Genomic DNA, 15,905 nt, shown 5'->3' on the forward strand with positions numbered 1-15,905 from the left:
AAAAAAGAAAAGAAAGAAGTGAGTTTAAATGTTGGTAGCTGGGAACAGCTATTTGTTTTCTCTATATTTAAGATATCAATATAGCCAAAATTGTTAACAGGTCTTTGAATTATAGTTGAAGTTGAAAGATTCATGGTTGAAATTGAAAGGTTCTCAAAGAACCTATCAAGAATCAAACCTGCGAATACCAGATAAAAGACATATCTCCACTATAAAGCCGAGTCTTGGAAAATTATTGTTTAAAAGGGTATTTTATAGCTCAAGAACAATGTCCACTGGTGAGGTCGCAGCTGCTCTGTGGAGAAGCTAGTGTTCTATCTTAGATATTATTCACTATCGTAACGTGTAGAGCAAACTCTCTCTTGATTTTACGCTCTTAAACAGCTTTCTCTGCCAATCAATGGCAAATTTTGATTACATAATAAGCACATAAAAACATTTCTTTCGAACTCTCTTACACTTTTGTTTCTGTTTTTTTCCTTCCAAGAGGAAGAAAATGTTAATTGCGTTAGATGCAGGTTGCAGGGGAAGAGCGCAATAATCACAGGAGGATCGGGAGGAATCGGTGAAGCCACCGTTAGGCTATTTGCCAGTCATGGATCCCAAGCCATAATTGCAGACATTGCGGACGATGCCGGTATGAAATTGGCAAATTCACTTTCTCCCTGGGCGACATATATCCACTGCGACGTAAACAAGGAAGAAGATGTGAGCGCAACCGTCGATTTGGCCATGGAAAAACACGGGAAGCTTGACATAATGTACAATAATGCAGGAACCATCGGGAAACCAACAATGAGGCTGACGGAGGATGATATGGAGGATTACGAGCGAGTGAAGAATATCAATGTGAAAGGCGTAATGCACGGCATTAAGTACGCAGCCCGCGTTATGATACCCAAGAGGAAGGGCAGCATTCTCTCTACAGCTAGCATTACAGGAATAGTAGGAGGACTTGCTCCTTACTCCTACACTGCCTCCAAACATGCAATTATTGGGCTGACTAAGAACGGCGCGGCAGAGTTGGGAAAGAGTGGCATACGAGTGAATTGTATTTCTCCAACCATAGTTGCCACAGATCTGCTACTTAAGTACATGTGAGTGAGTCCTTCAGCAGAGACCAGGGAAAAGTTGGAGGCGATGGCTCAAGGCGTATCCCCCTTAAAAGGGAGCGAGCCTTAAAGCCGAGGATGTTGCGCAAGCTGCTTTGTATTTGGCCAGTGAGGATTCCAAATATGTTAGCGGTCACAATATAGTGCTGGATGGGGGTGTGACAGTCATACGAGATGAAAGTGCAGTGTTCGGAAAAGAGTAATGGCTAATCTCTTAGAGAAATTGTAAGCCCTGTAGTAGAGGTCCTGCATGTGAAAAGAGAAAGAAATCACTTCTGACACAATATTGCAGGCAATCTCTCTATCAATTTCTCTATGAAGTTATTAGATAACAAGAGTTGTGTGCAACTAGAGTCCCTGCCTATCGTAATGAAGTAGGAGAAATCATCGAGTAGCATGAAACAATGGACTTATTGAGTACAACCATAACTTACTAAGCTAGGGTTAGTGGTTTGATTAATGGTTTCAAAACTATTTTAGATACTAGCTTCATCTAAATCATTATCCTATCTATATATGAATCAATATAATTTAACCATTTTTAAATTTAAATCAGAAAAATAAGTTCTCCATTCTTGTACAAATTAAAAACATTTTCTTCCTTACTTCATGTAAAGTCTATATGACTCGTAAATGTTTACAACTGTTTATTAACTTCATTCGATAAAAAGATATCATCACAATATTCGAAAATAAAATTGGGGGCAGTAAATAAATCCATCTCTGAAGTCTGATAGGAAAATGTCTGCAATAAAGACATGAACATAAGCTCAAAAAAATAGAAGAAACTAAGATCGTGGGCATATTACTGTTGGGCACTTATTCACTTCTGTATTGTCTTGTCAAAGGCAGCTTGATTGATCCAACCATCCGCATTTGATTAAATTCTGTATTCTCATATCAATGTAGAGTGCAATCGTGCAGATTAGAACTGTACAATCTTGTCAAGAAATTTTGCTTGAATTTATTACATCGAACATGCAATGGCTTTATAGATGATGAGGCATTTCCTTTCCTTGCTTTTTCTTCTTGGGTTTGTTTTGCAGAGATGATGTCAATGGCACAATGTTAGAAGGGATAAGAGTGCTTAAAAACTTGAATAATCTTAGGGCACATATTTCATTAAATGGGTAACCATGCCTTTCTCAATCACTTCAAATCTTGTATTACACTTAAATCTCAGGGCACATATCTCAACTAGACATTTCCGTAAATGGGTAACCATGCCGTTTCAATCACTTTCAAGTCTTGTTTGAATTAGGTTTTGCTGACTTACCCAACTCACAATTATCTTTCAGATCTTGTTTGAATGAGGATTTTATGACTTACAACACATAATTATCTTTCAAAGTCTTGTTTGAATGAAAATTTTATGACTTGCCCAACTCACAATTATCTCAAGTCTTGTTTGTATGAAGATTTTATGACTTAGCCAACTCACAATTATGATCTTGCTATACTTTCAAATCTTATTTGAAGGTGGTTTTTAATGCTATCCAAATGACAACTGTGCTCTTACTATAATTCCCTAATGTAACATATGTAGTACTCCATTAAAATGGGTCACCGTGCCTTCTCAATCTCTTAATCAGTTTAAATTTCATGTTTGAAGGTCTGATAACTATAGTCTTACTATACTTTCCGAAATGTAACATCTTCATTAAATGGGTCACGGTGCCTTCTTATTCTCTAAAATTAATGAATCATGTTTGAAGATGAGTTTCTACTGCCTACCCAACTGACAAGCAGGGTCTTGCTATACAAGTTCATATCCCGTTGGGAGGTGGGTTTTATGGCTTACCCAATTGAAACATGGTCTTACTATAATTTAATTGCACACGATGTGGTTTTACGATACATTCAAAACTTGTTTAAAGGTTGATTTTCCCGTCTGACAACAATGGTCTTACTATAAAACCCTAATGCAATATCTGATGTACTTCATTACTGATGAACTCTGATCCCTAGCACTGCAGTAGAGGCTGTTGTTGAATGAACTGTTCATGAATGAAGTGAAAAATATGGTATACAATAAGGAGGTTAGGGTTTTAACTAGGTTTACGGACCATTCTTTTCTGCCACCTTAGAATTTTAGGGTTTCAACGCAGTCATGGTGACATCATATTGACAAGCATTATTATGGGCATTATGGCAGTGGCAAGAATAACATTTTCTAAAAGACGGTCAATATTTGCTTGTTCTATGCTTTAATAAAGTTGTTGGATTATGGTACACTGTAGACTGCATAGCATCCCCCAAATTGATTACAAAATCCATTTCTGAGCACCTGACTGTGAAGAAACATTGCATGGTGAAGAATCCCGTCTATTGATTTACATTCAAATCTTTTAAGCGAATTAGATAGACTGTTGTTGTCATGCAGCAGTGAAAAAGAGAGACCATATCAATCCACGCTTATTTTAAGGGATCACACAATGAATTCCATGATTTAAGCGAGCCTTTTTTTGTGGCAGATTGAGTAAGTGGCGGCAGGCTATGGTTGTGGAAACATGAGTATATTTGCCAGCAGGTGTGATTAAATTGTAAGATAGAAAAGGAAATGGACAATACGTTGTTTGACTAGAGTACATAGGAGGCAAGGAAATAAATTAAAGAAGGTGGACTTCCTCCAAAGAAACCTTGGAAGGTGTTTTTTTATCCGTCGGATTGTCTTTTCATTGAGTAGAGTTGAAGCCCAATGCTAAAATTCCTGTAATGAACACCTATTCTTTTCATAATCACAAATAATCATATAACTCCATGACCGAAGTAGATACACAGTGAAAAGCTGCAAAATGGTGGAAAAGAATCTCACAAATTATATCAAAAAAAAATGCAGACTCGTGTGAGCAAAGAATGTAAAAATGAGAAGCATGTCTACTGAAACTTCCCAAGTCCAAATAAAGAGGAAAATTAAAGAAATAATCGTTGACCTTTCCTTCTAGTTTTCAACGATTTTTTGTGTGACAAATACATGATCAAACATGAAAGGCTCCCAAGAGATAGTTAGGTAGGTTTCTTTGCAAGATCTAAAAATTTGTCCAAACCCACCTAAAAACATTTAAAGATATGATATTAAAATTTAATAAAACTAATATCAAAGGAGAAAACTTAGAGAAGTCTGAAAATTTTAGCAGGAACATGCCAAGGCTTTTTATAATTACCAAGCAATTTGCAATTACTGGGCAGTCTTTGGGAATAAGATATGCAAGGAGATCTGATGTAGCAGCAACATGTTTTGAGGGCTTCAAACAATAGCATTCCCAGCTGCAATGGCCCCTATAAATGGCTCTAATGCCAAATCTACATTCCATGAAACACACCAGACATAAGTACTAATTTACCACTAATTCTAGGTCAATTCTAGCTGAGCTATATCAGGACTTACTAAATGGAAAATTTCAAGCAAAGAATATTAAAACCACACCAAAAGGCTCTACAATCACTGAGGCTGAACAATAGTGTGAGAAATAATAAATTCCAATCACCAACAACCCTAAAAGTTGCTTGCACAACCCTAAAATCAATTTTACCACCGTAAAAGTTACTCGGCAACAACTATTACCGAGTGATACAATTTTGGTCGACACTTTAATAAACTGAATGGCAGGAGAGTTTACCAAGTGAGCTTGGTAAATGAAGAACAAACAACTCGGTAGCCAGAGGATGCTGAGTGAGCTCAGTAGAAGAGCAACTCGGTAGCCACAGGATACCAAGTGAGCTCGGTAGAAGAGCAACTCGATAGCCATAGGAGAGTGGAACTTGGTAGAAGAAGACACCGAGTGAACTCGGTAGCCACTGCAGAGAATGACTTCTACCAAAGACAATACCAAGTGTAGACTTATGACGTGAATATTTTCACCATTAAAACCAGAGACCCAAAGCTTGAAATACTCAACAATAAACTTATCAAATGCAAGAACAAGAAGCAATAGATTCGCGTATGCCTGCTTGCTTACTTTTCTATTCAAATGAGATTTAAACTATTACAAAATCTGGGACCATTTGGCTTCAACTAGAAAAACCCTAAAATAACTCTAAATATTCAAATTGATGAAACTTCAACTTTAAACTTCAAACTTATAGCTCTAATGGCCGCATACTACAATGCTTGGAGCAATCACTGCTTCAATAGGTCGAATCAAACAACAAACTACGAACTTATAGGATGACACAAAGAAGCACTACAGTCATGAAATAAACTTCCTCTGTGCCTGCACCAAACTAGATCTGCTGATCATTTTCTCTACAACTTCTCTCTGCTCTCCAACTTCAACTTCTTCTACTTCTTCCTCTATCTGGTTGAATGAATCAGATCATTCATTTTTTCATTTACCACAAAAAATTTTCCCCTCTTTTTCAGATTTCAAAAAACTCACATACCAAGCAATAAATTCTTTTGATCATTCTACACGCTGTCATGGAGGTAGGTGGCATTTGGCTCCAAGGGAAAATGGCCATTTCATTTAATATTCCAACACTCCCCATTTGTCCCAAGCCAAACAAACAAGGATCACTGTTGATCCACATGAACTACACCAAGACACTCTCTTAGGTGTACAAATGGTCCAATGCCTAATGGCTTTGTGAATATGTCTGCTAGCTGCTGCTTAGACTTGCAAAATTTCATTTTGATATCCCCATTCTCCACCAACTCTCTGATGAAGTGATATCTGATCTCTATTTGTTTGCTTCTACCATGGAAGACTGGATTCTTGGACAATGCAATTGATGAGATGTTGTCACAATAAATTTTGGTTCCATCCTCCTTAGCCAAATAGCCTGACATGTTGCTGCATTTGCTGCTATGTATTCAGCCTCTGCTGTAGATTGAGCAACAATAGGTTGCTTCTTGGATGCCCATGAAATTGCACTAGATCTTATGTGGAATACATATCTAGAAGTACTTTTCCTATCATCTATACTTCCAGCCCAATCAATATCAGTATAACCTACCAACTTGAATTCATTTGCTGTAATATACAAAATTTCAAATCCCTTGGTACCTTTCACATACCTTAGGATCCTTTTTCTCGCTTGCCAATGGAAATCCTTTGGTGTTTCCATAAATATGGAAATCAGACTTACTACATGCATTGTCGAGTTGCAGTCAAGTACATTAAACTTTCAACCATACTCTTGTATAGTGTTGGATCCACTCTCTTGCTAGAGTTTTCCTTGCTCAATTTTAGACCTACTCCTATTGGTGTGGGGGCTGCCTTACTATTTTGCATTTTAAATCTCTCTAAGATTTTTCCTGCACATTTTTCTTAAGAGATGAAGATGCCATCATGCATTTGTTTTACTTTCATGCCTAGAAAGTACTTCAAGAGACCAAGGTCTATCATCTCAAATTCATTTTTCATGGCCTCTTTGAAATCACCAATTTGAGCCTTGTCATTACTAGTAAAAATCAAATCATCTACATACAAGACAACAATCAACACATTTCTATTTGATTCTTTGATGTAGAGAGTAGGCTCACCATTGCTTTTGCCAAAGCCATTGGTCATCAAATATGAGTCAATCCTACTATACCATGCCCTTGGAGCTTGCTTGAGCCCATAAAGAGCTCTCTTCAATCTATATACTTTATTCTCTTAACCTGCAACTTAATAACTAGGTGGCTACGCCACATATACTTCTTCTTTCAATATACCATTTAGGAAGGTAGCCTTCACATCCATTTGGTATAGCTTCCATTTGTGTTGAGCTGCAATTGCTATGACAGCACGCACGGTTTCCATTCTTGCAAGTGGGGCATACGTCTCATCATGATCTCTACCATACTGCTATTTGTAGCCCTTGACTACTAGCCTTGCCTTATGCCTATCAATTTTTTCTTAATCTTCTAGACCCATTTCACTCCAATCACTCTCTTCTTGGGAGAAAAATCAGTTAGCTCCCATGTCTCATTCCTTTCTATAACATCTATCTCCTCATCCATGGCCTTACACCATTTCTTCTCCTTAATAGCTTCTTCAAAATATATTGAATCACTATGAGAAAATAATGCAAAATTAACACTCTCATCATAATCTTCATACCTTTCATCTTGGTATATCTCCCTAAGACTCTTGGTCTTTCTTGGTAACAGGGAGGAGAGTGTGGGATCAGAATCTTCACTACTGCTGCTTGGCCTTGACACTCGGTCATGCCTAGAGGAGATCGGTAATGACTGATGTTGCTTGCATTTTTTTCTATCTGCTCCTTCTTCTTTCTATTCATCAGCATCTTCTTCACTCATAATTGGCACTTTATTTGAAGTGCTTGGTGACTCATCAGTTGGACAATACCAAGACTGGTTTTCAAAAAATTTCACATCTCTTGAAAGAGTCATCTTGTTCTTCAATGGGTCCTACAATCTATATGCCTTTGATTCTAAGCTATATCCTATGAAGATGCACTTCACACCTTTATCATTCAATTTCTACCTTTTCTCTTTAGGCACATGTGCATATGCTACACATCCAAACACCCTTAAGTGTTCAATTGTCCATCTTTTTCATGACCATGCTTCCATTGAAATTCTATCATGAACTACCTTTTTAGGATACCTATTAATTAGGTAAACTACTATTACCATAGCCTCTCCCTAAAATTCAGTTGGGAGACCTTTCTCTTTCATCATGCTCCTTCCCATTTCAACAATGGTCATGTTCTTTCTTTCAACCACTCCATTTTGCTACAGTGTATAGTTGGCTGTGAGCTCTTTGTTTATACCATGTTTCCTACAAAAATTTACAAAAGAATTGGAGGTATACTCCCCTCCTCTATCTGATCTTAGGACCTTGATATAGTGTCCACATTCTCTTTCAGCCTAGGCTTTAAATTCTAAAAATTTTCCAAATGCTTCAAATTTATTCTTTAAGAAATACACCCATGTCCTATGTGTTGAGATAATGGGTGTTGCACACATTGCAGAATATTGTTATTTTATTTTTATTATGTAATGTTGTGCCTAGATGGATGTGCAACATGTAAAGATTCCCATGGAATATTTTTGATGAGTTGTTTTGTAACATTGTAAAAATATTTCATGTAATTATTTAATATTGGGGGAAAAGAATTAAATGCCCAATATTAAATGTGGGGTCAGTGGGTTAGGTAGCACATGGTTTTAGCACATGGTTTATGTAATACCACTTGGTGGTTTTGTGGGACTTGCTACTATATAATCAGCCACAAGGGTAGTTGTTGTATAGAGAGAAAGAGTGACAAGGAGAAGACAAAAGGCAAGAGTCAAGCGGGATAAGGCTTGACAGGTTAGCCAAGGGAGCATTTGTGAAGGTTGAAAGCATGGCATGGGATGTGTGGATTCATGCTTGTTCACATAGTTTTCTCAGTTGTGGCTATGGCCATGAAGGCTTCCATGGTTGTATGGTAGTGGTATTTTTTGTTCAATAATACATGATGATGGATGCTTTTGGAGGCTGGGTTTTTCTCTCAATGAGGGTTTCTCAGGGTATATCTTGTGTCACATTTTGTGGGTATGTTGTCTATTCTCTTGCATGTGGATTTTAATTCTGTATTTATTTCAGATCTATTATGAGTTATGTAGAAATAATTATATTCTTTGTTTCCAAGTTTCCTTATAAGTGGTATCAAAGCTATGGTTTTATTATTGTAACCCTAGATTGAATCCATGAAAAGGCATGAGAGGATAAAAGAAAGGGCAAGATATATGAATGATTTATTGCAGATCTAAGGGTTTCTAGATTTTCTGTTATGATGGGATGTTAAAATATTTTGGGCATGTGAAATTGTTGGACAAAAATATTTTTTCGGATGTTTCATTTAAATGACGGTTTTGAGGGGTAGCTTACAGAAATGACCTCTTGGGTAAAAACAGACCTCACCATTGGATCCGGGTCAACATTTCCATAAATTTTGATATATAATATGCCCTAGTTTGGCCATGTTCAGAGGAAATGAAAGAGTTTTTTAGTTTTAGCCCATGATGGTCATCAAATTTAATTCCGTCGGAATTTTCGTCATTGAAAAAATTTTAAAATGAAAAATCGTACTGAAAATGGTAAAAAGATTGTCTTAGTAAAATGGTCATAACTTTCTCTCAGAATATCAGATTTCAGAGTTCTTATAGGCGTTGGAAAGCTAATTTAGAGCACTACAACATGATATAGGTTTGGTTCTATGATTTTGAAATTTTGTTAGGTTTTAAGAGCCCTAAAGTCAGATGTTATTTATTTTGAGCACGAATTAGGGCATAACTTGGGCATACGGAGTCAAATTTTGGACTTCAAGTTGTCAACGGAAAACTCTTGGAGAGCTCTACAAATTGGTTTAGATTTAGTGTAAGTTTGGCATGATTTATTTGTTGATATATTGATCTGAACAGTTTATAGATATATTTTGACTATGGTAACATTGTGAGTTTATGGCATTGGAGATTTAAGTTTTGATGTCATTGTATACTCAATTCATATTTCAGATTGGTCTCATGATGATATGGTTATCAGTGTTTGGTTTGGATATGCATGATGACTTGTTGGGTCTACAAGTTGTGCAGTGTTGTAACCGGTCTATACTTACAGGTTGCATTTATAGCTTGGTTATGGGTTGTCTTTGCCCATTGATCTTTCATTATTGATGCATATTCAGATTGGTGGCTTGGATTTGGGTTGTCTATGCCCTAAGTCACATGATTTTATCTTCATGTAGAAGGGATGAGATGTTGTAACCAAGTATAGTCATGGCAGAGGATTGTGGTTGACTATGCTGACAGGTTGGACATATTGAGAGCCAGATACTCGGTTCATGGATGTGATCATGGTGTCATGGATTTTGGCATGACATGATTGGTTATATAGGTATATCCTTGATGTTCATTAGCTTGGATTTCTGATTCAGTTATGGTGGTATATCTTCTTGGTTGAGGATCATGGTTATTTGGTTTTCTTTTGAGGAGCTCATGATGTGCACTTTGAGTTCTTTGATGATTTAATGCCTTGGTTGATTCTCATGGTTAGAGGACGGATTTGTTCATCATATGTCATGGATACCTTGGATACACAGTTTAGTGGGAGCTTGTGACAGTGATGGGGTGACAGTGCAGGATTAGTTCCTGGTTTGGTTTATATCTTCTTGGTTTGGAGAGGATGGATTTTATGATCCCATAGGTGACTTGGTACCACGGTTGAGTGGGAGTTGTTGGCATTGATATATTTATTGAGTGTTTGCAGTTGTTGGACGTTTGTCTTAGGTCCTGTTGCTATAGAAGCGTCTTTGACATTTGCATGGTGCACTTGTTATCTTCATGGTGTGTGAAGATGGATAGATGTTGAGGACTCATGGAGTTCTTGGTTATCTTCATGGTGTATGGAGATGGTTCTTCCTGGTATGTGGAGATGATTTTCTTCATGGTGTGTGGAGATGGTTGCATCTTGAGGACTCACAGGGTTCTTGGCAAAGGTGTGGTTTATGCTTTTATTTGGCATGTTATCCTTTGTGTGAGGATGGTTTCATTATTATGTCATGGTATACTCTTGATACGCGTTTAGAGTTGTGACATGTTATGGTGTGTTCATGTAGAGCATGTTATCTCTTTAGTTGAGATGGTAAGATAATGTTGTCATGTTTATGTTCCATAGGCCATGGTTGGAACTTTGACATTGATCTTGGTTTAGTTTCTTGGTATTGAGTACACTGATCATAAGCTGGATACTTCATGATATTGCTATGTTGCATTTGGAGTTGGCATGAATTGATTGTTTATAGGTGCTCATGGATACTTAGAGACGGTGGTGACACTAATTTCTCTTGGATTAGAGAAGTATTTGTTGGGACAGTTGATGGTTTCAGTAGAAAGTTCGAGGGGCAGTCACCTGATATAGACTTGAGAGGAGATTGTTCTTAGATGAGTCTTGGTTGGAGACTTGGGTATCTTGATGAGCATTCTCATTCCCCACTCTTGGTCTACTCGGCGGTTTGCTACTTGAGAGGTATAGCCCATTGTTTCTCTCAGTTGCATTATATTTATGCTTGTCTTTCATGGATATGGATCTTGAGCTATGGTACATGAGTTAGTTCTAGAGGGTTCATTTGAGAGATGGTTTAGCATTGGTTATCTCCATGTGCATATGTTGTTATGCTAGTTGGGTTTGGGAGATGGTTTTATATTTGGGCATATTCCTTGGATTAGGAATGGTTATTCCTTGGTTTAGGAATGGGTTTATTGAGTTTGATCTTCTTGTGAGAGGCTTACATCCATGATAAGTTATATGGTTTGGTTTGGGTGTTGTTGAGGCTTCTTGTTGGGGTTTTATGGAGGAGATCATACTTGCACAATTTAAATCTAGAGGTGTGTGTAGAAGGACATGATACAGGTTATGATTTGCATGGTTTCTCCGGTCTTGGTTATCTTCTTGGATGTTCAGTTTTGCCTACATTGGATTTGAGATTGGTTAGAGATTGTGATCACTGGTTTGTGCTCATGTATGTCATGTGAGAGATGACATGGTTATTCCTTTATCTCTTTCCTCTGTTGGTTTTGGAGAATTTGGGAGACTGTTGAAGACTTGTTATGAGAGTTATTCTTGCAGGATATTGGATTATGTATTGTGGATGTCCTTGATACTACATGGATTCACTTCTTTGAGATGTGTTGAGTGGATTGGTTATAGATTTGACATTATCTTTTGCAGTGGGAGCTTTTTGGTATATATGTGGTAGGTATTGCTCTTGAGGCTTATGATTGCAGGTTATAGATTGGATATGTCAGTGATATAAGATTCACTTGTTATACCTTTTGGAGGTATGGATAGTTGGATGGGTTTGGCACTTGCTGTGGGTGCTATTTCAGCTATGGATATTTTGACAACTACGGATACATGTGATTACCTTTGGATCAGGTTTTTGTTCTTGAAATTTTAGTTGGTACAGGATTTTATGATCTTCTAATGCGACAGGTTGGGTGGTTTTCTCTTTGGATGGCTTCTATGTATATCCAGTGGGAGTGGCATAATAGGAGATGAGATCATTCATGTTTGAGATGCTGGATACTTTGATTTTGTTGTGGGTACCAGGATGGATCACTTGGTGTATTTTGATCCATGATGGTGGATGTGCTAGGAAGGATTGTTCCCTTGTTCATTTATGTGGCTACGGATTGACCCTATGCAATGTATACAACAAGTGGGAGATTGTTGAGATAATGGGTGTTGCACACATTGCAGAATATTGTTATTTTATTTTTATTATGTAATGTTGTGCCTAGATGGACGTGCAACATGTAAAGATTCTCATGGAATATTCTTGAAGAGTTGTATTGCAACATTGTGAAAATATTTCATGTAATTATTTAATATTGGGGGAAAAGAATTAAATGCCCAATATTAAATGTGGGGTCAGTGGGTTAGGTAGCACATGGTTTTAGCACATGGTTTATGTAATACCACTTGGTGGTTTTGTGGGACTTGCTACTATATAAGCAGCCACAAGAGTAGTTGTTTTATAGAGAGAAAGAGTGACAAGGAGAAGACAAAAGGCAAGAGTCAAGCGGGACAAGGCTTGACAGGTTAGCCAAGGGAGCATTTGTGAAGGTTGAAAGCATGGCATGGGATGTGTGGGTTCATGCTTGTTCACATAGTTTGCTCGGTTGTGGCTATGGCCATGAAGGCTTCCATGGTTGTATGGCAGTGGTATTTTTTGCTGAATAATACATGATGATGGATGCTTTTGGAGGCTAGGTTTTTCCCTCAATGAGGGTTTCCCAGAGTATATCTTGTGTCACATTTTGTGGTTATGTTGTCTATTCTCTTGCATGTGGATTTTAATTCCGTATTTATTTCAGATCTATTATGGGTTATGTGGAAACGATTATATTCTTTGCTTCCAAGTTTCCTTACACTACGACTAAAATCATCAATGAGTGCCATGAAATAAGTACTCCCCCCAATGGAAGCAACTTGCATAGGACCGACTAGATCAGTATGCACTAACTCTAATGGATATCTAGCCTTTCTAGAATTTTCAAAATTAAAGGGAAGCCTATGTTGCTTACCCAAAATACAAGCCTCACACTTGTCACATGAATTTCTTATTCATGGCAAACCTTCTACCATTCTTTTATTTGGCAATAAATTTAAACCAGCATAGCCAAGATGACCATACCTAAGGTGCCATAACTATGAGGGGTCTTCAATCACACTCCTTAGAGCTAATTGTGTGGGAGCTGCAACACCAACTTGAGATGAGAAACATGTCTCCATCTTCAAGGGAAACGTTCTATTCTTTGTCATTTGAACTGCTACAAGTAAGTTCTTGCTCCCATCCTTTTCATGAATGATACACTTGTCATTCTCCATTAGCACTTTGTATCCATTTTGAATGAGCTGACCAATGCTCATCAAATTGTGCTTCATACCAGGGGAAAAATATACATTTTGTATTTTCTTCTTCTCACCTTTATTGGTGCAGACCATAATAGATGCTTTACCCACTACTGGTAGGGTTTCATTATTAACCATTTTAATCTCAGATTTGAAACTCTTGTCAATGAATGAAAACAAGGTTTCATTACCACTCATGTGGTTGCTAGATCCACTGTCAAGGTAAAAAACCTCATGGCTTCCTTCTTCACCAACATTACATATGATGAAGGCAGTGGCATTGTTTCCACCTCCCATATTCACATAAGCCACATTTGCTTGTCCTGACTGATCATTTTGCTTCTTCCAACATTCAGTTGCATAGTTCCCATATTTATGAAAATAGTAGCATTCTACATTACTCTTATTTGAGTTTTAGTTTTTCTTACCTCCTCTTGAATTATTTTGTGAGCTACTTCCTCCATCTGCTCTTTCTGAGCTTTCTGCTATAGCATTACTTTTTCCTCCATTTCCTCGGCCTCTACCTTTGGAGTTTCTACCTAAGCCATTTCTTCCTCTCTCCCTTCCTCTTGGATTTGACTGAGCCTTGAATGCTTGCTCTTGGGAAGAAGAAGATGTAGACCTATTGATCCTATGCTCATGGGTTTGAAGAGTACCCATCAACTCATCCATTGTCAAAATAGTGAGGTCTTTTGCATCTTCTATTGCCATGACCAAATTGTCATATTTATGAGGTAAACTCCTCAATATCTTTTCCACTATGCTTTGCTCTTGATAGTCTTGTCCATTTGATTTAAGTTGATTAATAACATTGGAGGTCCTTGAACTGAAATCTGTAATTGATTCATTTTCTTTCATCTGAAGGTTCTCAAATTCCCTCCTTATATTCTATAGCTTTACTAAATGGACTTTACCAGTCCCCTTGAAGTTCATCTCAAGGACATCCAATGCTTCTTTTTCATAATTTTCTACTGCAATCTTGGGAAAAATAGTTTCTGTCATTGCTGCCTCAATCAGACTTAATGCCTTAGCATCCTTCCTCCTTGACTTTGTCAAATGTGTCTTTTGTGCATTTGTAAGAGCAACATACTGAGTTGGGTCTATCACATCATTGAACCCATTAACTACAAACTCCCACAAATCATTTGCAACCATTGTGGTTTTCATCTTCTTTGCCCATGTATCATAATTTTGTCCATTGAAGGGTGGTGGCTGCTACCATATCTTTCCTACATCTCCTGCCATGATAAATATCCCAAGAAAACAAATGCCCTAACTCAATGTGGATGTGGGGCCTCAAAGCTCTGATACCATGTAAGAAATAATAAATTTCAATCACCAACAACCCTAAAAATTTCTTGCACAATCCTAAAATCAATTTTACCACCCTAAAAGTTGTTCGGCAACAACTATTACTAAGTGACATAATTTTGCTCAGCACTTTAATAAACTGAGTAGTAGGAGAGTTTATCGAGTGAGCTCGGTAAATGAAGAACAAACAACTCGATGGCCATAGGATGTTGAGTGAGCTCGATAGAAGAGCAACTCGGTAGCCACAGGATACCAGCTCGGTAGAAGAGCAACTCGATAGCCATAGGATAGTGGAACTTGATAGCCACTGCAAAGAATGACTTCTACCAAAGACAATATTGAGTGCAAACTTATGACGTGAATATTTGCACCATTAAAACCAGAGACCCAAAGCTTGAAATACTCAACAATAAACTTATCAAATGCAAGAACAAGGAGCAATAGATTCGCGTATGCCTGCTTGCTTACTTTTCTATTCAACTGAGATTTAAACTATTAGAAAATCTGGGAGCATTCGGATTCAACCAAAAAAACCCTAAAATAACTCTAAATATTCAAACTGATGAAGCTTCAACTTTAAACTTCAAACTTATAGCTCTATTGGCTGCATACTACAATGCCTGGAGCAATCATTGCTTCAACAGGTTGAACCAAACAACAAACTATGAACTTACAGGATGATACAAACAAGAACGCGCATTGCAGTCACGAAATAAACTTTCTCTATGCCAGCACCAAACTGGATCTGCTGATCACTTTCTCTACAACTTCTCTCTACTCTACAACTTCAACTTCTTCTACTTCTTCCTCTGTCTGGTCGAATGATTCAGATAATTCTTTTTGTCATCTACCACAAAAAATTTCATGTTAGAATTACATTTACCATTAATATTGAAATTATGAATAAAGTGAAGTTAGAATTTATTAAATTAGTTATAAAATTAATGTTAGTTGAGGTAAATATCAAAATTGATTTAAAGAAGGATAGGCTTAAATAAGAATGTTAAATTAAGTTTAAATATAAATATAAGAAATCAATTGACTTCATATAATTTTATATTAAATTAAAATAAATTGTAAATATTGTAAATATTAATAATTTCAAAGAATTTACTTAAAATCATTAATTTTA

At 37.1% G+C, this 15,905-nt stretch overlaps 1 pseudogene; it reads left to right on the forward strand.

Moving 5' to 3' along the window:
• Positions 1 to 268: 268 nt before the first annotated feature.
• LOC149545386 (momilactone A synthase-like) lies at positions 269 to 1,315 on the forward strand (annotated as a pseudogene).
• The last annotated feature ends 14,590 nt before the right edge of the window (positions 1,316 to 15,905 follow it).

The sequence above is a fragment of the Cupressus sempervirens genome, chromosome 7, assembly GCF_028749045.1.
Source record: "Cupressus sempervirens isolate cs-2001-9-10 chromosome 7, ASM2874904v1, whole genome shotgun sequence".
In the NCBI taxonomy this organism is placed as follows: domain Eukaryota; kingdom Viridiplantae; phylum Streptophyta; class Pinopsida; order Cupressales; family Cupressaceae; genus Cupressus; species Cupressus sempervirens.